General features: G+C 41.1%; 1 protein-coding gene across 2 annotated transcripts in view; it reads right to left on the minus strand.

The window, feature by feature from the left end:
- MARCHF1 (membrane associated ring-CH-type finger 1) overlaps positions 1 to 24,264 on the minus strand; it is a 241,582-nt gene extending 217,318 nt beyond the window's left edge. Inside the window, exon 1 of one of the 2 annotated variants that reach the window (XM_075751823.1) lies at positions 24,066 to 24,264. The gene's annotated coding sequence lies outside the window, so the exon portion shown is untranslated. The remainder of the gene's footprint in view (positions 1 to 24,065) is intronic. The other variant, XM_075751824.1, reaches the window with a different exon arrangement.
- Positions 24,265 to 26,705: the final 2,441 nt, after the last annotated feature.

The following is a 26,705-nucleotide window of genomic DNA, read 5'->3' on the forward strand; positions in this document are numbered from 1 at the left end:
AAAAAACCAAAACCTCGTAGCATCTGAAGACTGTTATTTTTATTCTCTGTTTCTGACAGAAGTTTTTAGCTACAATCAAGGAGATTTTATGTAATTGTAAGTGCAGGACAATAGGGTATAAAATGAGGAAACATAACCTATAGATATTCCCCATCTTTATTGCTACAAACAAAATTTCCATAGAACATCTGTTCCTCTTTAGGTATAAAAGCTTCTAAAACAGACTAGGATATTAAATACTCATCCTGCAGAAAAGTTTCCTGTTGCTAAGAAACAGGAAGGAAAATAAAGTATCCAAGGTCACCTGTTACTGAATTGATTCAGGTTGATAAAATTTTTTACCCAATTCAAGATATTTTGTAAGGAATCAAATACACTATTTGCGTAGAATCATAGAATGGTTTGGGTTGGAAGGGACCTAAAAGATCATCCAGTTCCAGCCCCCCTGCCACAGGCAGGGACACCCTCCACTAGACCACGTTGCCCAAAGCCTCATCCAACCTGGTCTTAAACACTTCCAGGGATGGGGCCTCCACAACCTCTCTGGGCAACCTGTTCCAGTGCCTCACCACTCTCACAGTAGAGAAATTCTTCCTAATATCTGATCTAAATCGACCCTCCTTCAGCTTAAACCCATTACCCCTTGCCCTGTCACTACACCCCCTGATAAACAGTCCCTCACCATCTTTCCTGTAGGCCCCTTCAGGTACTGGAAGGTCGCCATTAGATCTCCCCAGAGCCTTCTCTTCTCCAGGCTGAACAACCCCAACTCCCTCAGCCTGTCCTCATAGGAGAGGTGCTCCAGCCCTCTGATCAGCTTCGTGGCCCTCCTCTGGACTCGCTCCAACAGCTCCATGTCTCTCGTGTACTGGGGCCCCCAGAGCTGGACGCAGTACTCCAGGTGGGGTCTCACAAGAGCGGAGTAGAGGGGCAGGATCACCTCCCTCGACCTGCTGGTCACACCTCTTTGGATGCAGCCCAGGACATGGTTGGCTTTCTGGGCTGCAAGCGCACACTGCCGGCTCATGTTGAGCTTCTCATCAGTCAATACCCCCAAGTCCTTCTCCTCGGGGCTGCTTTCAATCCATTCCTCGCCCAGCCTATAGTTGTGCTTGGGATTGCGCCAACCCACGTGCAGGACCTTGCACTTGGCCTTGTTGAACTTCATGCGGTTCACAGGGGCCCACCTCTCCAGCCTGTCAAGGTCCCTCTGGATGGCATCCCTTCCCTCCAGTGTGTTGACCACACCACACAGCTTGGTGTCGTTGGCAAACTTGCTGAGGGTGCACTCAATCCCACTGTCCATGTCCCTGACAAAGATGTTAAACAGTGCTGGTCCCAGTACCGACCCCTGAGGGATGCCACTCGTCACTGTTCTCCACTTGGACATTGAGCCGTTGACCGCAACTCTTTGAGTGCGACCATCCAGGCAATTCCTTATCCACCAAGTGGTCCATCCATCAAATCCATGTCTCTCCAATTTAGACACAAGGATGTAATGGGGGACAGTGTCAAATGCCTTGCACAAGTCCAGGCAGATGATGTCAGTTGCCCTTCCCTTGTCCACCAACGCTGTAACCCCATCATAGAAGGCTACCAAGTTTGTCAGGCACGATTTGCCCTTAGTGAAGCCATATTGACTGTCACCAATCACCTCCTTATTTTCCCTGTGCCTGAGCATAGTCTCCAGGAGAGTCTGCTCCATAATCTTGCCAGGCATGGAGGTGACACTGACCAGCCTGTAGTTCCCTGGGTCTTCCTTTTTACCCTTCTTAAAAATGGGGGTTATGTTCTCCCTCTTCCAGTCAACGGGAACTTCGCCAGACTGCCAGGACTTCTCAAATATGATGGAGAGTGCCCTGGCCACTTCATCTGCCAGTTCCCTCAAGACCCGCGGATGCAACTCATCAGGTCCCATGGACTTGTGCACCTTCAGGTTCCTTAGATATTCTCAAACCTGATCTTCTCCTACAGTGGGCGGTTCTGCATTCTCCCAGTCCCTGCCTTCTGTGACCTGGGCAGTGCGGCTCAAGCATTTGCCAGTGAAGACGGAGGCAAAGTCACTGAGTACCTCAGCCTTCTCCATATCCTGGGTAACCAGGTCGCCGGTTTCATTCCGGAGGGGACCCACATTTTCCCTCGTCCTCCTTTTCTCACTCACATACCTATAGAAGCTTTCGTTGTGTCCTGGTTCTGGCAAGGGTAGAGTTAATTTCACAAATAGCCAGGACAGGTGAGCCAAGGTGGCCGGGGGCTATTCCATGCCATGTGACGTCATGCTTACCATAAAAGGGGGCTAGTCGGGCAGGGGTGGGCCCGGCATGGCTCCGGGACCGGTCGAGCGTCCCGTCGGATCGGTAAATCGGTCTCTGTTATCACCCATTGTTACTATCTGTTATCAGCACTGTTGTTGATTGTTTCCCTCTCCCTCGCTGTCCCAGTAACCTGCCCTTATCCCAACCCTCGAGGCTTTGCCGTTGTTTTTCGTTCTCCTCCCCATCCTGCCGGGGGAGGGGTGAGCGAGCGGTGCGTGGCACTTAGCTACCGGCTGGGGCTAAATCACGTCACTTTGTTGTCCTTGACATCCCTGGCCAGAGTAACTTCTATCAGGGGCTTTGGTTTTCCTAACCTGATCCCTCGCTGCTCGGACATTTTCTCTGTATTCTTCCCAGGCTGCCTGCCCTTGCTTCCACCCTCTGTAGGCTTCCTTTTTTGTTGTTTTTTAGGCTGGACTGTTTCCATAAGCCATATTCTGCTTGGAAGTTTTATATTTGCAGGAAGACTATGAATAAAAGTAAAACTGTGTTCACTGAACGGTGACAGAAGTGTCGCTCTGGTTAGGCAAATCAACAGAGAATTACAGTACTTTGAGAAATCCTTCTGGAGGAGTTAAAAAATTCATTGCATTTTATATGAACCTTCATTTCCGACAGCTTTTTCATTAGACAGATTTTAGTTCTAGGTTTAAGTCAAAGGTGAATGTTGCTAACACACCGCTTCTCATAACAGGCAAGTTAAAGACAAACATTTCACCTGGGACATCACTCCTGTGAGCATGAAATATGGCAGCATTTTCTCTTTATTCCCAGCACATTGATTCAGCTGTACTCCCCCTCAGCAACTGAGAAGTCTAAAGTATCTCTATACAAAATAAAGTTCAAATAAAGTATTAATACAGTTAAATTATGACACTCTTTCCAGACATGTAACTTCAGAAAGAGCACATAACACAGAGCAAACCACAGGTTTGCTACATAAACATTTAGGGAAAGATATCATGGAAGACATTAAATATGTCTGCAACCCAGTATCCATTGTTTAATATTTACAAATTTTTATTTTGTTTTGTCTCTTTTGTGGGGAAAAAAAAAGTTCAGAATTACTTTAAAGGCTTTCAACAAAAATTAGAAAGATAAAGAAAGTTTTTGAGTTTGTTATAAAAGTGTTCCTTAACTTAACCATGTAGGTTCTTCTCCAGCCAAGCTATAGGGACACATGGAAGCAATCAGATACTTTGCTGTTTCTCCTTCTACTCTTCCTACAGTTCTATATAGCTCTTATGAAGAAGTGCAGCCCAAGAATTCCCCTTTTCACTCTGAGGAGTTAATTACACTACATACAAGATCCTGGAAAACAACAGGTTCCAGGCACAAAAAGTACCACATTATAGTCTACTAAAGGTAAACAAGCATACAAACCAAAATACTTGTAAATGGCAAACTGCTTTACATACTATAAATAACTCAAAAACTGCTAGACAGTAAATCTATTTGTCTCTTACGCAGTCTTTCCCACTGGCTTGTTGCATACATTTGAACATAGACTGAACATAATGAATGTTCAAGTATATAAGTACAAATGTTTATCTCAATGCTTATATTTTTCAGTCTGAAAAGACAGTTCATAAAAATACAGCATGTGCCACACAGCTACTTTTCTGACTTGCAAAATGCCTCTTGCTCACCAGGCTTGTTCCTGACATAACTGTCGCAACTCTATAAAAATAGCTGCTCCTTGCTGTCCCTTATTTGTTCACTATATTTCCTGCTTGTTATCTAGTCTGAAGTTAACATCAGTGATAACACACCTCTTGAGAAAAGAGGGAACCTGACAGTGATAATGCCACATTTTAGTGCTGAAATTGCCAAGGAGGACAAAGGTCAAAAAGCCTCATGCACTCCCAAGGTTTCTTAATCAGATCAAAGGATGCTGGTACCTTTACGGATCCTGTACACCCATTTAAAAAATGCTTGTATTAAAAATAATAAATAATATAATAAAATAATATACTAGAATTATATTACATTGATATATTGTTATCATCAACCATTTTTAAAATTAATTTAATAGTATTATTGATAATGTTGATATGTTACAATAAAATATTAAAAAGTCAGTATTAAGAGTAAATTGCCTAATTAATACAAGATACTCAGTAACAGAGACTATCCAGTCTTTTTCCTTCCCCTCTGACCCGTTCTTCATTTATTGTTTAAATTTTACTGGTCTTGTGTCACACAAGACTTTTCAAGACAGTAAATTGTTTTAGCCCATGTCTTCCTCTAACACCTCCTAATCCTACGAACAGTTCTCATGCCGGCAGGGAAAGTGCAGGCTGTTCCCATCTGTGGCTGGACAGCGGTTTAATTTCAGCGCAAAATGAGCAAGCATCAGGTAACGTAGGGAAAGTTATTGCAGCAAAATTCTATATCAGTTCTTATGAAAGGGGAAGATATTAATCTGCAAATATCCCACTCATATTCATCTTTCCAAAGATTTCATTCACTCAAAATCTCACACTCACATATACACAAGTGACACATGTACCCAAGTCGTTTGGCCAGGATCACCTGTATGTGAGGACAAGAGGCACCAGCTATCAAGTCCTCACCATGTTTCTGGATTTCTTCTCCACAGGCAACAACAAACTCATTTCTGGACAGATCTTCATAGCCTTTAGCAGCCAGCAGCCATCATGGGGTGGTCCTCCACATCAGAATCCTACTTATACCTTAGCCTCGTAAATCTCAAGAATAAGTTGTTTCCTACTCTGTTTTTCTTCATTTGGAATATATACAGTTTATGGTCTGTTCTTCTGTTGGCCAAGCAGGAAAAGAAATGGGACACATTATAAGCTTCCACTGACAAGTCATCTGCTTTATAGTCTTATCAGAGGGCAGACATTCCAGTCTTGACATAAATAATGCATTCTTCAATCCTACCACTGGGAATAGCATCCTGGGAGCTGCATCCTTGGAGAGTTGTTCTTCGTCATTGATACAGGCCTTTCTTTTAACCCTTCTGCTGCCGATTCTCGTGGTTAAACTCACTTTTCCATTCCTACATCATTCATATCAACCCTAATATTTCTATTACAGATATCTATAAAAGGTTTAGCAAAGGTAAGTCCAGTCATCACAAATGGCACAAACTGGCATTCCTGGAAACATCTGCAAAGAAGCCAAAAACTGATGATCATCAAAAACTAATCTCTCAACACATGCAGCTAGTCCTAAAGAACTGAAGTGCCTGATGGTCCATGTAGAAACTTGTAGTTGTGTTGCTATGTCCTATGCTAATTAAAGAGCTTGGTTTCTAGCTCTATCTGGTTCCTTCCCCAAGAACTGAAATAAATAAAATAAAAATCAAGTGTGGGTTGATTCAACTGACACCAGAGATTGTCATATTTTGCATAAATTGTAAAATGCAATATACAATGAAAATTGGCAAAAGGACTTAAAAATCCCATAAAGCACTTTTCTTTTTACTAAAGTGTTAACTATGTCACAATAAATATTATTTGAAGACACATTTCAGAATTGTTGAAAATATAAAAGTAGCACAACAGAGCCTACCCAACATATTTTCATGTAACGAAGAGGAATGGATCTTTACAAACTTGCTAAAAACATGATGTTTGCCAACTGAAATGCGTAAAGACAGAAGCGAGGCCTGCTGTGGAGGCAACTACACATGCTCGCCCCCACTCTCCATGACCTGGGCCCTTCCAGCCTTACAAAGCTTCCACACCACCGCACACTCAGCTGTATTCCTGCTCCACCTCCTATGGTGTCCTCTGTTCATAACTTGAAACACTGATCTAGAGCCAACCTCAGGGACTGAGAGCTGGACATCACTTGGGGTTATTTAAATTCTGTTTTCTTGATATCGGTGTGCAAATACAGTTCTCCGTTATTCCATAAACCTTGGGTCTTGGTCTTTCGTTATTACAACATACCATAAAGGAATGTTTACAAGGGATAATTAAATACCAATGCATAGTAACTTTTTGGATAACAGCTGACATTTTTCCACATAAAGAATACTTTTACTTCGTGCCTTTATAGCATTTTTCTCCTTTGTCTTGATTTGGGCCATGAACCAGAGTGTGTTATGTGCTCCGGACTTTCCACAATACCGATACTGGTATGTAGACAGGTAATCCTTTTCCCTATAGCAAAGGTTTTTGGCACCTGTTCAACAACTATTTATTAACCACACATACTTCTAACAGCTAACAAGCCTCACATTTAACTCTGCTGAGAACTCAAGTTCTCAACAAATTCAGTGAATCTATTATACTACACAGTACATAAACTAACAAAAAAATTAGAAAAGAGGACTTAGACTGAAGGAAGAAGATGTCTTCTGAGCCTAAATAACTCAAGGAAGATAAAATAATCAAGACAAACTGATTCTCAAATCCTCCAGTATGTAAACAAACACTGATGTCCAGAAAGGTGACCGGACCAGCAGCTCCAGTTAGGCTTTCTGAAAAAGCTCTAAACTAACCATTTGTTATTGCTTTCTTTACAAGGTATAGTGTCAAACAAACAATTTCCAGCCTAGATATAAAACTATTCAAGGCATTCTTGTTACAGAAAATTCCTTAATTGGATGCCAGCAATGCTTCCTGGCAGAAATGCTCACAATTGTCAAATGTTTCACTAGCTGAAAAGGCCTCTATTTGTTATTTCGGAGTACTTGCAGTACCTGCCAGTTCTGCAATCCTTATAACATTTGTTACAGGACAAAACACGAGGCCTCAGCTTAAAATGCTAACTGAAAACCAGAGAAAATGGTTTGATTTCTAACATTTTGAATACTGTGCTAAAAATAAGTAGTAAGTTAGTTCAACTTGAACATCGTCAAAACCAGATCTTGCTTGACACTGTAGTAACAGGAGCTGTGGCAAAATATTCACTTTTTCAGCATCATGAAGTTCAAGATAGAATTCAAATTATGTCCTGCAAGCTGTGTGGAGCTTGTGCCTGTTTACGCCAGCCTCAAAGCTAAGTAAGGTTTGGTGTGTTTATCTGGTGAGGATGGTACAATTGCTCACCAAGAGAAGGAGTAGCAACTTAGAGCACTGACTAAGATTCGTACACTCCCACAGAGTACGACAGATAGTCTTCCCCCAGTGGTAACTACTATCATACAGCTACAGCTATATGTGGCACTAACATAGTAGCTATATGATGGCAGGGGTAACCATCATCATATTGAAAAAGCACAAAACAAGTTCTTTGTTGCTTCAGCATAAAAACAATTGCTCTAATAGGAGGATACTTTACATTCCTTACCTGTGAAGAACATCAACCCTCTCAGGTCCACTTGAGAAGAACAATTCCTTTTATTTTGCAGGAAAAAATACATTTTATTTTTTCACGTTCACAACAGAAGTGGCTAGTAGGAATTAGATAAGAATTTTTAAGTTTGTTTGTAATCCCACACTTACTGCTTAACAGTTAATTTGTCAATGGTGTATATTTGGATATTTAATTCTTTGGGCTCTTTCCAACCCACATGACTATTCAGATTTTGAAGCTCCTCTACAGTCTTCTCATTGCCTGAGCCGGTGAACCTATAAAGAAAGGGGTATGTGTTGTATGAAAACTATTGAAACAGCACTAGCTTGATGGATCTCATCTCATTCTAGACACAAGCACAGGGGATAGGCCCTGCCACTGTCACAGACTGAACAATCTTGAAAACAATTTTAAATGCAAAAGTGGAATTACAGTAACTATCTGACAAGAAACCTACACCCCTGCAAGACAAAACGTTGCATTTAATCGCTATCTGATGTTATACTTGAAAGATGTATCTGTTTCATTCAGATGAAGTCCTTGCTGGAACAGATGGAGTCAAAATTATTTTGATATGCCTGCCTACTCCTAGATTTCTACAGTTGGAAGAAAAATTCCAACAGTTAAGCCAGTGATATTTCTGATCATAACAATGGCTGAGGTTTACTTCACATACTCTTACACGGAGTGCATGAAGAACAAGAGTGGCAGCTCTGACAGTCCAGAAGTAAAAAACCTGCTGCCCACTGTATTTAGCAACACTATTAGTTATGAGACCTAATAGTATCTATAACCATAACTATGATCACTATCACAATTATAACATTTCAGAGAACAGTATACCACAAAAAGCAAAGCAATCTGAATATTCTAACAGGTTTGCAAAGAAGCAGGGCTAAAATGCTTCTTGAATTCAGAGACATATTACAGGCAATGGAAGAAAAAAGTAAAACTCTCATTGTATACCAGTACTAAAAATTAGCCATATTGTTTTCTCTATTTGTGTATATAAAAAGACTAAACATATCATAGTGGATAAGAAAGAACCTGTTCCTGAAATTATGTCTCTTTAGAACATTGATCATCTACTACAAGTAACAAAATCAACCTCAAAAACTTCACCAGAATCAGCAATGCAGATGATTGGCTATTTTGCCACCACAGAGGGTTGGAAAACCTGAAAACACATCAGCTGTAAATGAAACCAGATTGTTACAGAAGGCGTCCTGAGAAGTCCTCCGAAGAAAAGGGGTTGGGACAAGTTAAAAAAAGACATTGACTCTATGCCATTTAAGCTTCCCCTACTGCCTACTCCTCTTTGCCACATACTATGTTATTCCCCAGTTAAAAGGGTTCGACTAAACACACATATGTACACCTAGGCAGTTTCTGACAGATGTCAACAAATGGCACTTCTACACATCTTCTCAGTTATGTCCTACGGCACGGAGGCAAGTACTCAGTCCTGGGAAAAAAGGGCTTTTACCTTTTCTGTAACTTTGTTCAAGGTTCTGAAGAGAGAGAATTGGAAAAAGCGGTATTCTGTTTTAATTTCAAACACAGAACAAATATTGAAGCCTTTACTCCTCCATAAATGCACAGTAGCACAGGCTACAGAATTCCAGGATTAATTAAGACCATGGGTAATTTAAATCACTGTAGCCTGACCTACTTCTATAAACCAAGTGCAGGTCCCTAGTGTCCATTAATGCCCACAATATCTGAACACGAAAAAAGAATATTTGAATTCCTGACTGTGGAAGGCCAGGACAAAGGAGCTCAAAAAGCCTCACAATTCAGAGTTTAAACATCTTTGTGTTCCACTAACAGCCAAAGACTTCGTCTTGGCACTCTCCACAGAGGTAGGAATTATGCAGGCTGGTGATGCAGGACTGCCACCTTTCCTTGCTCTTTCCTCCTTCAGTTCAGCACACGCCTCTCCAGTACACAAAAGACATCTACACGGACAAGTACAAACAAACTGCTCCAGGAGCAGCACTACCCATGTTTTTACTTATCAGGCTTGTGAAAGCGCGCCAGCAAGCTGGGTAACAGGCACAGTAACACAGCATTATCTTGCTTCTGGACTGAAGGCAGAGCACAGGCAGCTCTGAACATGGGGAGAAAGAAAAAAAAAAAAAGAAAAGAAAAAAAGAAGTGTTAAACGAGCCAAAGATTAGAATAAGATGGAGATGCCAAAAATTTGACCTCGAATCTCCTACGTTAAGAGAGAGCATTCTGGGATGTTACTACTCTAAGATGCTTCTCTTCAGTGATTTCTCTTTTTTCTCCTCCCCCTTCTTCTCCTCACCCCCATCTTTCTTTTTCCTTTGGAAGCCTTACGATTTCAAGCAAATTATTTTTTTTAAAAAGGCTAAAAAGAATTAACAGGATGAGAAAACAGTTTTCTGGGAGCTCTACCCAGGATGTTTCCTTGGCCATGAATAACTACACTGGTTTTGAAAACAGCATTGCTCTATTTCAGTTGCTGAGCAGGTGGTCTGTTAAATCTTAAAAGTTATGTCTGTTATTTAAGTGTTCGTGTAAATATTTCATTAAGCTTCTCAGCTTATAATAAGCATTGCTTAGCACTATTTTATGCAACACAGGCTACAGAATTTTTTCTAACAGGGAGGACGGGGGGTGACAGGGAGGAGATGAATGAGAATTGGATAACCACAATTCTTATTTTTTTTAATATCAAACGGAAAAAAGATTGTGAATTCTAAGTTAAACGTGCCTGTTTGGGGAAGATACATCTTGTTTCATCTCATCATCTTATAGCCTAGGCAAATAAGCACACATTACCTCTTTGTTCTCTTTCTTATAATCTTATTCAATTATTTTTAATTTTTTTTTTAAACTATAAATAGTTTAAGAAAGTATAGGACAAGTTCTTCCACAACACCTTACCATAAATTAATTTATTTCTATAATGGATTTTGTCATCACAAAACATTATTAATCTCGTTGTGTTCCAAAGCAATAAAGATAAAAGGCTTTAACCATGAGAAACTTTTAGCTCTTCAGATGTTAACAGTTACTCCATTTGTATTTCTATAAAGATGAGGGATCCAGTCAGGTTGACTGTTGCTCTCCCCATCAATTAAACATCACCAGAAGTTGCCTAATTTCTCTGTCGATTCTGCAAGCCATCATCTGTTTTACTTTCTTGCATTTCCCCTCTTCACAAGTGATTTAAGTCATTCTAAGATGCAAATAACACATAGGATATTACTTGTACCTTAAACAGCATTTTTATTACTGCCCTGGTTTTGGCTGGGATAGAGCTAATTTTCTTCCTAGTAGCTGGTGTAGTGCAGTGGTTTGGATTTAGGACAAGATTAACGCTGATAACACACTGATGTTTTCAGTTGTTGCCAAGCAGCCAAGGACTTTTCAGCTTCTCACACTGCCCTGCCAACGGGAAGGTGGGGGGGCACCCAAGGAGCTGGGAGGGGGCACAGCCAGGGCAGCTGACCCCAACTGGCCTATGGGATATTCCATACCATATGACATCATGCTCTGTATATAACTGGGGGGTTGACCGGGAGGTGGTTCGGCTCAGAAACTAGCTGTGCATTGGCTTCAGGTGGTGAGCAATTGTGTTGTGCATCACTTGTTTTGTACATTCTTTTAACATTATTGTTATTATCTTCCTTTTCTGTCCTATTAAACTGTCTTTATCTCAACCCACGAGTTCTACCTTTTTCTTTTCAATTCTCTCCCCCATCGCACTGGGGGGGGGGGAGCAAGCGAACGGCTGTGCGGTTGTTTTAGCTGCCTGCCAGGTTAAAACATGACAATTACTTTTGTTTGTTTGTAACACTGAGAAAGGAAACCTTTCCCTCAGTGAATTTTAATTATTGTGTTCTCGGATGTCAGCTATATTATTTGTTCTTTGGTAAAATGACAAACTCCTATTATTAGCCCAAAAAGCAAATCTGCCTGTCACAATGCTTACTAGTTTGTCAGCATAGAAGAGTGTAATTTATTGGCCTTGCAGTAACAAAGTTTTCTACGCTTCAGGAGAATTATTGTAGAGATGGAGAGGCATGAAGTTGTAATTTAGAGATCCAAAAATAGGCTTCAATTCTTATTCAAGTAAAGGTGAAATGGAAGAATAAGATATTTGGGGGGGGGGGGGGGGGGGGGGGGGATAAAAAAAAAAGATAGACTACTCTCTTGTCTATTTCCAGTAAAGCATCTGCATTCTCCCTGTGCATTTTTAAGTAACGCAGTAAGACCTGTGCTGATTGCACAAGGAATTACAGACAACACAATGCTTGAAGTACCATTATGGAACTGCATAGTCAATACAGTATTAAAGTATGGATAACATCTATAATAACTATTTCAAGGGAATAAAAGTGAAACTCATACAGCTGCAAAGGTCCTACGGAGACCACAGCACTGCAGAGTAAAGTAGAAAGGGAACTGGAGTAAGCTGCACACTACTCACCATTAATATGAAAGTAGGAAGCTAGGTCTGAGACTAAATTACTAAAAGTGAGAGCAGAATTCTCTTCTACCAATTTGCCAAAGCAAAAGGCATCCATTATAATGTAATTTTATTTCCTGAATAATTCTGAAGGTTACTAAATATATAGACCTAACACCTGGCTCAGAAATATCTCCAGACACTAATAGGTAGAGCTGGCACAGTCTACAGCAAACAAGCACTAAAATTCCTTCAGCTTCAGATGCAAGCATCTAATCCTGCTATAGAGTAGATCCTGACTTTCAGATTGGGCATGCAGGAAAGGAGAAATATACACAGTGAAAATACATCTGCAAATACTCTGACCAGCATCAAACAGGACCGATATGGGAAGAAAAGAACATAAGTCATATCTCCAGAGTAACATTTAGCTGCCTGACTACAAAAAAAAATTTGTCCCCTAGTAATCCCTGCCTCATTCACCACGCACAAAAATGAGGCTAGAGCTCTACAGATAAAAGTGTCATACAGCTCTGGTGTACTCCCAGCACATCAGAACTTTGTGAAACAGTTCTATGGAGAGAGGGGAGAAAATACGGAAAAAAGTATTACATGCAGTTGCAATATATACTCACATACACCCAAGAAACCCACAGAGCAACTGGGGTCTGCTGTAAAATAGCCAAAGTATGTAACAGTGCCAAGGTGTTACCACTCGTGTGATCAAGAACTCAAATCAACAGGACATTTTGTCTGCACTGCCATCGCACTAGCACCTCAGACTGTACATCTGGCTTTGTCTGGGCACACCTGCCTGCCCATCTTCCTTCACCTCTCAAATGGCACAGGCGGTGTTGAGCTGATGTTCTCCTTGTCATCTCCTCTCTTTGGTGTCCTCACCTGAATCACATCCTGCCAGATCAATTCTTATTTTATTTTTCAGCACGTCACCTTTCTAGCCTAGACTCTGAATATCACTCCCCTTCCTACAGTTTCACTCCTGGGGGTTCAAGTACTCACATCTCTGGGTTTGTTCTCTTCCCTATTGTTTTCTCCTCCCAGTTTTGCTTTCACAGGACTCTTCCTTCTAAGCAGCTTTCTCTTCCAGAGCTCCTGGGCAGCAGGCAGCGTGTGTCAGCAGGGCTGCTCACACCCTCATCTCCCACAGCCCAAATGACTCACATTTGTGATTTCAGAGAAATCCTGCTTTGGCCCAGCCATTAAATTTTACAGAGGTTTTAGTCAATAAAGTTGAAGTCTTTCCAACACAAGAAGAGGTGTTTTCAAGGTCTACTATTTTCCACAACCAAATAAATATTCTGAGGAAGGGGAGAAACGCATTCCTTGTGTAAGAATCAATCCCTTTTGTTTCAAGGTCCCTGTCCTGAAGCATCGGTGTGTGTAAGTTTCCAATAGCGTTTGACAGTTATCTTTTTCCCCCAGCTCAGCTCTCTAACCTTGCCAAAACCTTCAAAGATTTCTGCTCAAAAGACTGGCACGCATCACACAGGGAGTTTAAAGCCCGGCAAAAAGGCGTAAGTAACACTAACCAATGTCATATATCAAGGAAACCTAACTTTAAATAGACAATTAGGATAAAAAAAAGAGTATTCATCATATATCACATTCTTCAACTATCATTTTAACTATCTATTTCAGAACTTTTGCCCAAGAAAACTCCTTTCTATCTTTTTATACCAATTTTAAATTTCCACACATTGAAATTTCCATTGCCTTTCTACAGAAAATTCTGTTCTCTCCAAATTGTTTTCACTTTGTTGTGGTGGCTGAAACTGGTTCCTTCTGTTTGAAAAAACCTATCTCCGTACCATCATGGAGAGAAAGAGTCGCATCTGTTGTCAGATATACTTTCATGATATTGATCCATTCACTTTATGTGAATTTTATTTTAGGAAAATACTACAGAAAATAGTTCCTCTGCTCCATGAATTTAGTTCCTTGCTCTGGCAGGGATCTCATCATCTTTATGAAAGCTTTTTCATCAATTTCTTAGACTCTACTTTAATGCAGTAACATATGGTCTGATATACACTACCTTCAATTGGGAGGCTATTCTATTGATTAGAAACTCTATTCTAATTTCTAGAGTAAATTTATACACACCTTATATGGTCATTTGCTTTGTCTTATTCTAAGAAATTCTTTCCTTGTGATTATCCCCACACGTTTATAGAGTACTCGTATATCCTCTCAAATTTCATCATCTCGAATAAGTCAAGCTCCCAACTAATGACACGATACCTGTCAAAAAAGGTTGACAGTATGTTTTCCTTCCTAAAATCAAAACTGACCTTATTTACAGTTTAACTATACAAACAGCCACATAAGCACAGCTGAGACAAAGGGGTCTTTCATCTGTCTCACTTCCTTAGCACCACTGTCATCGGGAAATTCCTAATACCTTTTTCTAATTTTCTTTTACCATCATGCACAGAACTATCCTTTCCTCCAAAAGCAGTTTAAGAACTTGAATAACACTGACGTCAAAACCATAATCCTGCAGTTGCCTGGATTAATTTTTCCCCCCATTCTTAAAAAATGTACACTGCCCTGTTAATGCCTAATTAGCTAGCTGCTCCATTTTCCAGCAGATCTGCACTCAGATTCCTCCTTAATTTCCATTTCCATACCTCTATGCATTTTCTGTAGGTGATTGTAATCACTTGGTGTAAAACATGGCACACAATCAAGTTTTTAGACAAACTTAGATTTTTAATACCTCTCCATCCCCACTCTTGGAAACGTATCTGATGAACTTCGTGCTACTTACTCCAAAGCCCTTTGCAGGATCTAACTCAGCTTGACAGTTTCTCTGTGCAGGCTCCTGTCTCCAGTCCTAAGACAACGAAAAATCTAGTTGCAATGACGAACACGATCATTCTTTCATGAGTTCAAGTGTGTCTTAATGGCAGCTTTGCAGAACACGCATACGTTTAACCGTGGTTTAAAACGAAGTAATTCCAACGGTTACAGCCTTTAGAAGTAGTCTAAGTTCTTTAAGAAGTATAAAGAAACGTTGGTGGCAATTCTGGAAAAAAATTGAATTCCATCCCATTAGCTACAACATTGCCACAGGTAATCACAAACACCCCTCAGTTTTTGTTTTGTAACTATTATCATTACCTGGATTCCTCACAGATGTTTGAGTAGTGTTGTAACCTGTACTGTAGCTTATTGCTACTGACTAGACCTTTACCTGAGAGTAATCCCTTTCAAGTTATAAAATAAAAATCTAACTTGACTACAGGTCATATAATACCTTTTATATTTATATCATACATTTTGCATTCCGCAGCATAAAGCCAAACAAGGAGGCACCAAGCATGTGCCCTACAACAATTAAATATTTTTCATTCCTATATATTATCTAACAAAATATTTTCATCACAAGTTTACTCTTTAAGATGGATGTATACTGTTAGACCATGTGATAAAAGCTCATCTGCACCCCAACAGAGGAGCACAGAGACACAGAGGCAGGTGGGGGAGCCCAAATAATTCCCTGCCCAGCTCCTCCCAGGCCCACCACAGGGGCAATCAGCCCATCAGAGGCCCATGCCTACAAGCCCAGAGGACCACAGGGATGCAGGCAGACACGAACACAATTTTCCCCCAGCACAACGGAAGAAAAGGTTTTTGAAAAGTTAAACACAGCACATGGTTAAAAAAAGATTCTCTTCTCCCCCTCCACATACAGTGATCATTATCTTTCATTCCAAGTCTTGATTCTGTCCCTTTTCCACTATTTTTTTCCACTCAGATCATACATATCAATCTTCTCTTATCACAGGTATCTCCTCCCCTCCTTTTCACTTCCACCCTACCCCTACCTCAGATTTCATGGGTCCATTTTCCTTTAGTTTGCTTAGGTCTTTCTCCATTTTCTATAACCTTACCTTCGTCTTCATCTCCACGAAATTCTTTTTATTATTTCCTCTTTAAATTCCTCAACCACCCTTTCAGTAGGGATAAAAACTGCCTCTTACACATTCTGTCATTTCTCGTCAGCTTTCTTCCCGCTTGCCAAAATTTGTTCTTTGTAACATCGCCTTTCACTCTCTTTCAAAGAGAAAAGAAACACACGCAATTGAGGCGCTCTTCTTCTTACTTAAATAAAACATGGCTATTTTCAAACACTTACTGACTGAACAGGGTTTGTATTAAAGTTTTTTCACAGGAGGACAGAATAAAACCAGCAGACTATTACTACAAATGCAGTTCAAAAGACTCGAAAAATTCAGAAAACAGTTTCTCAAAGTGCAGAGACTGCTCACATAACAAACCCACTAAGAAAATACTTGATGTTTAGCTATTTCTTTTTCCCTCCTCCCCTGTGTGTGGCTGCAGAAAGACCATTTTCAGATACCTTTCTTGTTAGTATTTGATTTCTTAGGCTTTGTTCTACCTTAAGTTGTTCACCTTACCAACTTCAGCATATCCATACACAATTGCAAAGTTGAATTAAGTTCTTTACTCTAGCAAGAGTTTATCAAAGAGATTTCATCTTGTTGAAGCATTTTTGCCTCAAACGGACAGCGAGTCCCCTTCTCCCAGCTCCACAGAATACTGCATCCAACCAGCTGTGAAGACCAGCATTTGAGAGGCATGTGGAGATGGAATTAGTTTGGCTTTTTGCAGGTATGCCATCTTCCATCCAATACCTCATATTGTCTGTTAGGACTTCTCCTAATCTAAGACACTGATTTTACTGTTCGATATTAAAAAAAGGGTACTAGACAAACAAGGAAGATGCATGTTAAACATAACTTTACAGGACTGACAACATTTATCAGCTTTATAGAAAAACATCTGTCTTCACAAAAACTTGCATCCACCAGCTGACTCTTTAATGACTGTTTACCCACACATAGAGCTAGCAGAGAGAAGGACAATTTGATGCTGTTATTACATAGAGAAACTTTCTGCCCTGCACTGAAATGACTACCATGCCCCTGAAGAACAACTGGGTCACATTAGCTGACCCGTGTTTGGCTGCACTTGGCAGAAGAGCTTTAAACAGAAGAGACCACACCACTGTGAGGAGACAACAGACATCATTTGAAGGGGGTTGGCACTTAGGAGCCATGCTTTCAGTTTCTCTCCAAAGAAGCTGCACAGACCCTCTGAGCCTGAAGCAGCAAAGAGGTGAAATAGCCCATTGCCCCCAAAGGCTGGGATGGCAATGTGCCTGCCTTCATACATTACGTGGCAAGGACTGGCCACGCAGCCTGATGCCAGTTTCACGTACTGGAAACATTGAAGCACAAGGTCTTCCCTTGGGAACCATAGTCACCCCTTTCCTATAAGGGCCCAAGATCAGAAAGGATGATCAGATTTAGTGCTGCTACGCACTGCTTTGTGCTAGCACGTGGGACTTTCACTCCACAGCCTGCTTTCCTTACTCCAGTTGATGATGTCAAGGTCCTTGAAGAGCAGAGCATTAGAGACCTCACTGCAACTGCCTCTGCACTCAGCCAACCCTGATAACCAGAGAGCTGGAGTTCACCTCACATTCTTCTCCTACGCAAATGGGATCCAGCCAATGATTTCTGCAAATACATCAGGATTAATGCTTCAGTCCACATTATTCTCCCAGCCTCCTTTCATCACACTTATCAAGTCCTACAATGTCTTACGCAGGGCTTGGGCTTCCCCTTAAAACTCTGACCATGTAACACATGCATGCTCTTGTCCTGTCAGAAGACAGCTCCAAAAGTTCACTTCTCCGTTGGCTAGAAATCTTATCCTAGTCCTTATTTTATTACTACTTGATCTCCTGCCAAAGTTTTGTCCCTTAGGTTAGGTATCTATCATCTCGCTTGGTTCATGTTACATCAATTTTACATGTGAATAAATGTATTAATAATTTTCTTCCTCTTTGAACCTTTCTTCCATGCTAAAATAGTCCCTTTCTTCCATAACATCATTGGTATTTCAAAAATTCCATCTGGAAAACAACTTCAGAGAACACCTTGGGGGAAGGGGGGAATGGAGGAAGAACCATATCTCCCATGACACCTGTAGTCATCAAGCCATTACGATGTAAACTACATTCCATGGAGGCCCAGGAAGCTGCTCCCATGACTGCAAAGATGACACTTTCCCTCACTGTGCTTTTGTTTGGAATCTCCTCTTCTTTAGAAAGCTGAAGGGCAGAAACTGGTAAATGGAGATTAGTACACTATTGACCCCAAATACATTTTCACTCAGTGACCCAACATGACCAAAACAATAATGACGTGCACAGAAGCTGTCCTCTACACATCCTCGCTGGGAGCCCTAACCATATGATGCTGTGATGATTACATCTCCACAAGTTCCTGCAGAACCATGGTGCCATTTCCCTTCCCCAGCTTGTCCCCTCTACAGCTGTGTAACGCAACATGAAGTAAAAAATATAACAAAACACAAGGGAGCAGTTAATTGTAATACTTTTATAGACATCAAAAAGGATAGAAAAACTGTTCCTCTGAGGAAAATGGGAAGCCGTACAGGAAATCAGTCAGTAACCACTACCTTATTTAAAGAACATAACTTTGCAATGGAGATAAACAGACAAGGAAGAGTGTTGTTCTGAAACACAAACGAAACAAGCTTCTGGATTTTAGACTCTCAGACTGAGCTGCTGAATGGATTAGAAGTACTTAAGCTGTTCAGTGTTCTGAAGTACTTTGTACCTGACATCTTCCACCATGTCCCACATTGCCCAGTACTTTCATACAGTCAAATACTACATACCCTTTTTGTAGAAATCATGTTTGATATCTGATTTTGTCTACATAAAAGTCCATTTGAAGGTACAAATAGCCCAAACTTGGATTTCAGTTGCTGGTGGGCAATCATTGAAACATCCCAGTATATCCTACCATCCCTGATCTGGCAGACTTAAGTTATGCATTTTATTCTACTGAAGTCTGAGAGGTTGGATTACTATTTTTTCTCTACAAAGCACAATCATATTGCTGTAAATGAAACCAAGTCAACTTAATATCATACAGTTTAGCTTTGCAAAAATGCACTCACTTCTGCCTAATAGGAAGTTTAAACAATTGTTTCACATTTTATAAAAATGCCAAGTTGTTACTTACCTTTTAAAGGAATATAAAGAATGGATAAGTCTTATAAACCAAAACCTTCACAAATTTGAGAATTTTCAAGGTACCGTTGACTGCATACAGCTAACCTACAGTAACACCACTTCTCCTTCCCCACCATTCATTGTATCATCAAGAAAAGTTTACACAGCACAAAATTGCCCTTTCTTCTTTATCTTCTATTGCCAGTAACAGCTGCATCTGCAGGAGGACACCTCAGCTCCATTTTCTTTGCTCTTCTTTCTTTGCTCTATTGTTTCTCATATGGGATGGGTAGGTGCACATTCAGAAAACATTTTTGCAGATTCAGAAAGAACCACTGACTCCAACCACCTGCTCAGCAGTGCCCGTGCAGACAGACAGACACACAGAGCGTACAATACAGCCAGCTATGTGACTCCAAAGCACTTGGACTCAGTACAAGTGTAGTCAGAACAGGGTAGCAGCTAACAAGCCAAGGTTTCATGTTGCGCTGTTCTTCCCACCACCATCCCAGGGCAGGCATGCTCACAGATCGTAGGGACAGACAGACACAGATGGGTTAATGCTGGAACACGTGCTCATGAAGAAATTTGGCAACAGACAAGCAAAGTTAAGGGGACAACATTCAGGCAAGAACATGATAACTCTTTCTACAAGCTACCAGAAATGCTTTTGGCGCCTTGAATGCCACACTCCTTGTGCAAAAACATTCATTTCATAAGATTATAAAAGAGCTATAAATATAGTATCATCTTCACTGTAAAATCAGAAACTTCATTTTTCAATAGTCATCTAGTCTGAAATTAACTCTATACCCTTCCACAGCTCAGCGCTGCCAAAACCTCTCACAATACAGTACAAGACTGATCTTGTATACCTGTCCTACAACCAACAGGACAGCACTGTTGCTGTATAATTGCCCAAAGTACCTTTAATGCCTTTGTGTCCCAAAAAACATTCCATAAAAGGAACTATATGAAGTCACGAGTAGTCACTGGAGAGCTGTGAAATGACATGGAATAATGCAATACTATCAAACTCCCCACTATTTCCAAATCGTAGCACTCTAATTAACAAGATTTAAGTTTCAGTGTATGCCTGGTTGTCAATGCACTTGGGCAAAAAAGGCACTGAACTATCAAGATGGCTATACAAAACAAGATCAAGTTGTTTTACCATTTCATATTGATTCATATAGTCTACTTTTTAATAGGTGTTTATTCCTCTTTCCTGAAGAATCAGATATAAACTGCTCTAATACCACATGCCTGCCTGGAAGAAAATCCCCTTTTCAATTACCAATGATTTGGAAAAATACTATCCAGAAGAATAGATGCCCTTTTTTTTGCCTGTGATGACTCTGTTCACTTTAAAGGAATGCACCTCATTAACCCTGATAATTAACAAGGTTATTCTCATCACATAAAAGGTTTAAGTTCCTCTATTAAGTCATTATTTGAATTTGCACTGCTATTAAGACAATGAGGCTATTCTGGATTTAATTTCACATAACAAGATCTTTCTTTTTAAAGATCCTAATTTTTTTCAAGTCAAGGCATATAAATTCATTGTCATGTATGCTACATGATAGTGAATCTACTGGATTAAGGAATGCATAATATACATACAGAAATCAAACAAAATTAGAGTTGAAAACCTAGAATGGGTCAAGCAGCAATATAAAAAGGCAGCAAAAATAGAAAACAGGCATCTGACAGCAGCATGGCTACGGCAGCAGAACCCAGCGATAACTGAAAAAAGGAGAAAAGGACCAAAATTACAAGGAGATATACAAAGTTTGGGAAAAGACTACCAGCAGATGTATCAACTCCTAGTTGGACCATTCCAGTAAGACGCCACAGGGTACAGAGAGACTTCCATTTCGCCCGCTCTTCACACTGGAAGTGTGAACTTTGTTCCTAGATCGCATGTAAGGTTTCTCAGGACTGACTAGCAAATAACATCTTCTAAAAATTTAATAAATGCTTTACTGTTTGCATGTAGGTGTTCCTAGTATATGAATCTGCTTCTTCCACAAGAGAAAAGCTAGTTGTCTAAAGCTAGACAGTTATTCTGAGGATATTAAAAACCATTAATTGCAGCAGTTATGTATATAAATCTTTCATCAAATATAAAAACCCAAGATGACAGTTTATCTCATTATCTATACTGACACCATATTAGTTGATGTAAGCTGTAGTTAACAAACATATGGGATAATCATAGTAAGAAAAAAATTAGTCACATTTATTTAGACATTTAATTATATAGGTTTCATTGGCAGCATACCTGACACCAGAACATTCATGCACCTTGAATGTAAATATCTAGAGATGTCAAATTAACACCCAAGGTTTTGCAAAGAAGTTTCTTTTGCACAGAATTCAGTCACTATTTAATAATAATTTTAAAAATCCTTTAAATGTTTGAACAGACAAGAAAACTTTCTGTCATGACATGAGGACTACCACAGCTCTGACTGGGTTGAACATGGAAATAAAGCAAGTTCACAGATTTAAGCCCAGCTGTCAATCCCATATGGGAGAGTTTCAAGCACTGCTAGCTTGACCCATCCACACACCTTAAAAGAGTGTCATTCGTTTAGCTTGCATTTTCCAGAAAACCTCATTTTTTGTATTTTAAAGCACCCATTGCTAAGTCTTGTCACAAGTGCTTAGCAGTGTGAGAAAAACATTAAACTCTTCCCATGAAGAGTGTCAAGAGTGCTGTGAAATATTCAGAATAAACCCACTATGCAAGTCTAATCAGCATAACAGTTCCCTCAGGAATTATCAATTTGCAAATCTCTCAAACACCTAAAAAGGATAAGTAAGTTGTTGAAAATATAGCAGGGTACTTATGAATGAGCTATACACTGATTTTTTTTTTTTTTAAAGTCTAAAGCAAGTGACTGTTCTTCAGCAGAATGAAGCCAGAAGTATGCACATGAGATTAATAGAGAAGATAATGGAGGACGGTATTTAATCATCATGACAGCTTTACGTAAGTTTGGATGAGACTTTTGGTCAGGAATATTAGACACTAACAGAGTTTTTAGTATTACTAGGAAGCATCATCATTGTGTGTCCAAACACACCCTTGTATGTGGTTCGAACATTGGGAAACGCACCTGAATGCTTACAGGTTATCCAGTGGTACTTTTGCTAGTTAATACATTCCAGTTTTCCTTTCAAAATTACTGTTTTTCAATTGCAATCAATGCTCTGCCAACAACAAACCTGTAAGATCTTCCATTAATTAGATTCCTTCCTCAGTCTAGTAAAAAATGCACATAACACACATCATCTCACGCCCCACAGCCAGCACAGTCAGGGACAGAACCCCAAACAAAGGGTTTGTTTTTCAACATGAAGTTCAAAGAGCTTAAAATTACTTTTTTTTTTTTTTAGCAAACATTGAAAATAACCAGAGTGGCTTTGGCATTGCTTTAACCAGTTTAAACTTGAAGACAGGAACTCTAATTAAAATCTGGAACTCTAGCTGTAAGAAACAGCTAATTAATTCTCGACTTTTTAATCAAGTACTGTAGCAGTGTCCATATTAGCTATTCAGTGTTAAAAAAGAAATGTTCTGCAAGATAAGCTCATTCTCTCAGGCAGTACATCAGTTTGTATATTTACTTCAATCCATACTGTTGTCATAGGTATGTAAGAAAACACACTATAATAACTATCAGACTTGCAGATCTCCATATCCAGTAAGGTAATTGAACTTTGCAGCATTTTGAATAGAGAAGGAGAAATACAGTTCATTACCTTTCTGATAGGCAATAAAGAAAATTTGAATTGCACTAAAGTATAAGGTTGTGTTTCCCTCCTTTCAATTTGGTCCTGACCACAACTTGCAAATACAAGAAAGAGGAAAATGGGGAAGATGTAAGAGAAGGCATTTTACGCTTACGCTCTCCAGAAGTCTAGACAAAATACATGGGACAGGGCAAAAGAGAGGAGAGCTGCCAGATTAAGAGGAACCTTCGCTAGACAGCCACAGCAAGACATGCCAATGGCAGTGGAAGCCTGAACACCTTCCTTCACATTTCCACAGATTCCATTGTCTCATAAAGGCTGGTACTTCTATCCCCCTTCCTGCATCCTGAGCATCGACTGAATAAAAAAAAAAAAAAAAAAAATTGCTGAAAAAAATGATTACAAAGGACAAGTAAATTCGCCCACATTCCCCAGCCAGGTTTTTCCAACCCGGGTTTCCTCTTGTTACCAGGTCGCTACACCCCACACTCGCCCAGAAAACCCGTAACATTAAAGCAGCACCTACCCCGGTGTTAAACTGAGGAGGATGCGTGAGCGTCCCTAACGGGGCAGGGGTGCGCTGGGCAAGGGCTTGGAGGGGAACGCGCAGCCGGAGCGGCGACGTCCGCGGCGGCCCCCGGGCTCGGGCGGGGGCCGGGGCGGGCGCTCGGCGGCTGCTCCCTCCCGGAGGACGTCTCCGACTTGGGGCACGGGGGTAGAAGAGCAAGAGAAACTCCTGTGACTGTTTCTCCCGGCTGCGCACAGGCGGGAGGGCCAGGGCAGCCGGGGCCGCTGCTCCGTAGCGGTGACTGTCAAAGCGCCGGCCCGACTGAACGCGGAAACGAGACGACGAGCTGACGGAAACCCTCCGGCCACCGGCCGAGAGGAAAGGAAAAGCAGCAGGAACCCGCGTAGGTGCCCTGATACACTTCTCCCCCCCAAAAAACCAAAAACAACAACAAAACAAAAAAAAAAGAAAAGAAAAGAAAAACAACCACCCAAAAACCCCAAACAAACAAAAAAATACAACAAGGAAAAAAAAAAAGGAAAAAACCCAACTCTCCTCATCCCCACAGAAAAAGGGCAGCTTCCACACCCGGGACCCGGCAGGTGCCCCGCGGTCACCACCCCCCCGCGCCGGGCTGGGCCGGGCCGCCCCTCGCCCACTCACCAGCGGCGGGCCGAGGTGCCTCAGGGAGCCGGCTGCCGGGGCGGCGGGGCAGGCTGCCTGCCGGGCTGCGCCCTCCGCCCCATCCCGCCGCCCGAGCAGCCGCCAGCCCGGCGCGGCGCTGCGGCCCCGCCCGCCGGCCCGCCCCCATGATGTCATCCCGCCGAGCCGCCCCGCCGGGGCCGGAGCGGGGTACGCGGTGCCCCCCGGGGCTGGCAGGTGGAGCGGCCCCCGCTTCTCCCGGCCCCGCTGTGTCGGGAGGGGTGGCTGCCCGCCGCGGCCGCTCGCACGGAAACACCAACGTGGGAAACGCAGCCTTGGGGTCAGAGCGTTTCGCGGCGGAGGATGCGCCCCCCTTCCCTCCCCTCACCCGGTTTCTGCTTTTCCCGTGAAATATCCCTTAAGATCAATTCGTTGGAAGTGCAGAATCCTGCGTGACATCCTGGGGCGAGGAGAGGCAGTGGACTTATTTTCAGGTTTATTTCTCTTTGCAGTAAAGAAAGGAGTGGTCCCCTGGATTCTCCCCTTCCCCTCGGAGAGCTGTGCAGAAATGGCATCTCTCGGCCATTAGTTCAACACGGAGGAGAATTGGGGAGGAGGCGGGGGGCACAGAACAAGACAACATGCAGCTCCGTTGCTTAGACCCCAGGTTGTATAATTATTCTCATGTCATGTTTGAAAATAAGTCTGTAATTTGAATGGCTTAGATAGCTTAACTAAGGTCCTGAGGCAACATGTTCAGGTAGCGGTCCAGAATGGGAAAGCCAAAATAAAATCAAACAGGATGAAAAATCTACCTTAGACCAAATTCCCAGGAGCATAACACATCTGCTAGTTACACTTATTGATAAAGGCTTCATCACCAGAATAAACCATTCCAGGCTGATTTAAAGTATGCCTCTATGGTCTTAAGGGGCAGAAAGAGTAGGAGACCATACAGACCTTTTTCTTTTCTTTCTCTTTTTAATAACTGTGCTCGATTGACAGGTCTAGAAATTAAATAAAACATCGGCCTGAGCTGCAGTGTGGAAGGAGCAGTCGTACAAGCCTCAGGCTTCTTCTGAGAAGTCCACTGAAAAGATGGAGAACTGTCAAGTGCTGTTGCCATAAGGGCAAGTGTCTAAACAAGCATCACCTTCATCATGATGAAAACATTAAGTGGGTACCTGCATATTATGGAGTTTACTCAAGTAGATGAAACTATTGTTTCTCACATTTTTCTGAGTGCTAGGATCTGATCCAAAGATCAAAACGTGACAGGTTTTCTGGAGTTGTATCTGCTTATTATATGTTCTTCTCCTTTTCTTATAAAAGTAAAAAGGAAATAAAACTGCTCAAAATTCTCCTCACCTTCTGGCATTAGTTTAAAAATTCTTTTAATTTACAGCTATATGCAGGTACATTTTCACTCATGCTTGCAATTTTTATCTTACCCTATTTATCTTTTTATCTCATTGGAGATTTCACCTAATCAGGTTTGTAACAGCAATTTTTGTACCCAGAAAATAAAACTGAAAATGGGGCTACATCAGCCTCAATTATTGCTGCTCTGCTTCACCATTTTAACACACTTGCACGGCTACTCACCTCATCAAAATACATCCCTTCCTCCCTTTTAAAGGAAGTATTTGGGTGTTAAATTGTTTCCGGTTATCTGCAGAATGATTTGTCAAAAACTGGATCAGTAAAAACATACAAACAGGAACAAGGGCTCTCCTTCCAAAAAAAAAATGGTCCTCCCATCTGGGATCCTGAAGCCCTAGGCAGAGAGAGGCAGTCGGACGAAACTTTTGCTCATTGCTTTGGGTAAGTGGACTAATCACTGAGGTCTAGTAAGGGCTACCAATCTCATGAATCCAGTGCTGTTTCATTTCAGTAAGACACTTCAATGATGTCATTAAGTGGAACACAAAATTTAAAAGACAAAAAATACCTCAAACTCTCACAGACGACTGCTATTAAGTGAATAATGAGGCAGTAACTGGAATAAAACAAGGGACAAGGTGACATTTGGACAGTCATATTTAGCTGGAAAAAGATGTATACTAGACAGAAGATGTATACTAGGCAATTAATTCAGAGAAGTTCATATAAAAAGATGAGCTCAGCTCATCATTGCAGAGCAATTTCCTCACAGCGAATTCCTCGGCAGAGCAGAGCATCAGTCTAGCAGCGGAAAAGGCAGATTATAATTGCTACTACGCTATCAGTTAACACTGGTGGAAATACTGGTTTAGGGAGAGCTGCAGAATTCTCTAGCAAACTTTTTGAGACTCCTTCATACCTCAAGCACATTAACGCCTCCATAGCTACAGCTGCTCTGATTCCATATGACTAAGACAAGCCAGAACCATACAACAGAGCAATTTATTATGACCAAACGTGTCTGAGTTCATTGCTTACCCTACCTGAACTTTTTTCTTTGGACATCCAGATTCAGTGTTCGTGCAAGCCAGTATATTTGGATTTTTAAAGAGATATTAAAGTTGAGGAAGAGTTTGTGTTGAAGAAGGTTCTGAACAGCAGCTTTATAGTTTCAGAACTATAGCAATTAAATACAGCGCTAAACTTTTCTGAGTTAATCCTTCCAAGTATCAGAAATGAATATTGTATTTACAAACCTTTCATAAACATATGTTATAG

The sequence above is a fragment of the Balearica regulorum genome, chromosome 4, assembly GCF_011004875.1.
Source record: "Balearica regulorum gibbericeps isolate bBalReg1 chromosome 4, bBalReg1.pri, whole genome shotgun sequence".
Lineage (NCBI taxonomy): Eukaryota > Metazoa > Chordata > Aves > Gruiformes > Gruidae > Balearica > Balearica regulorum.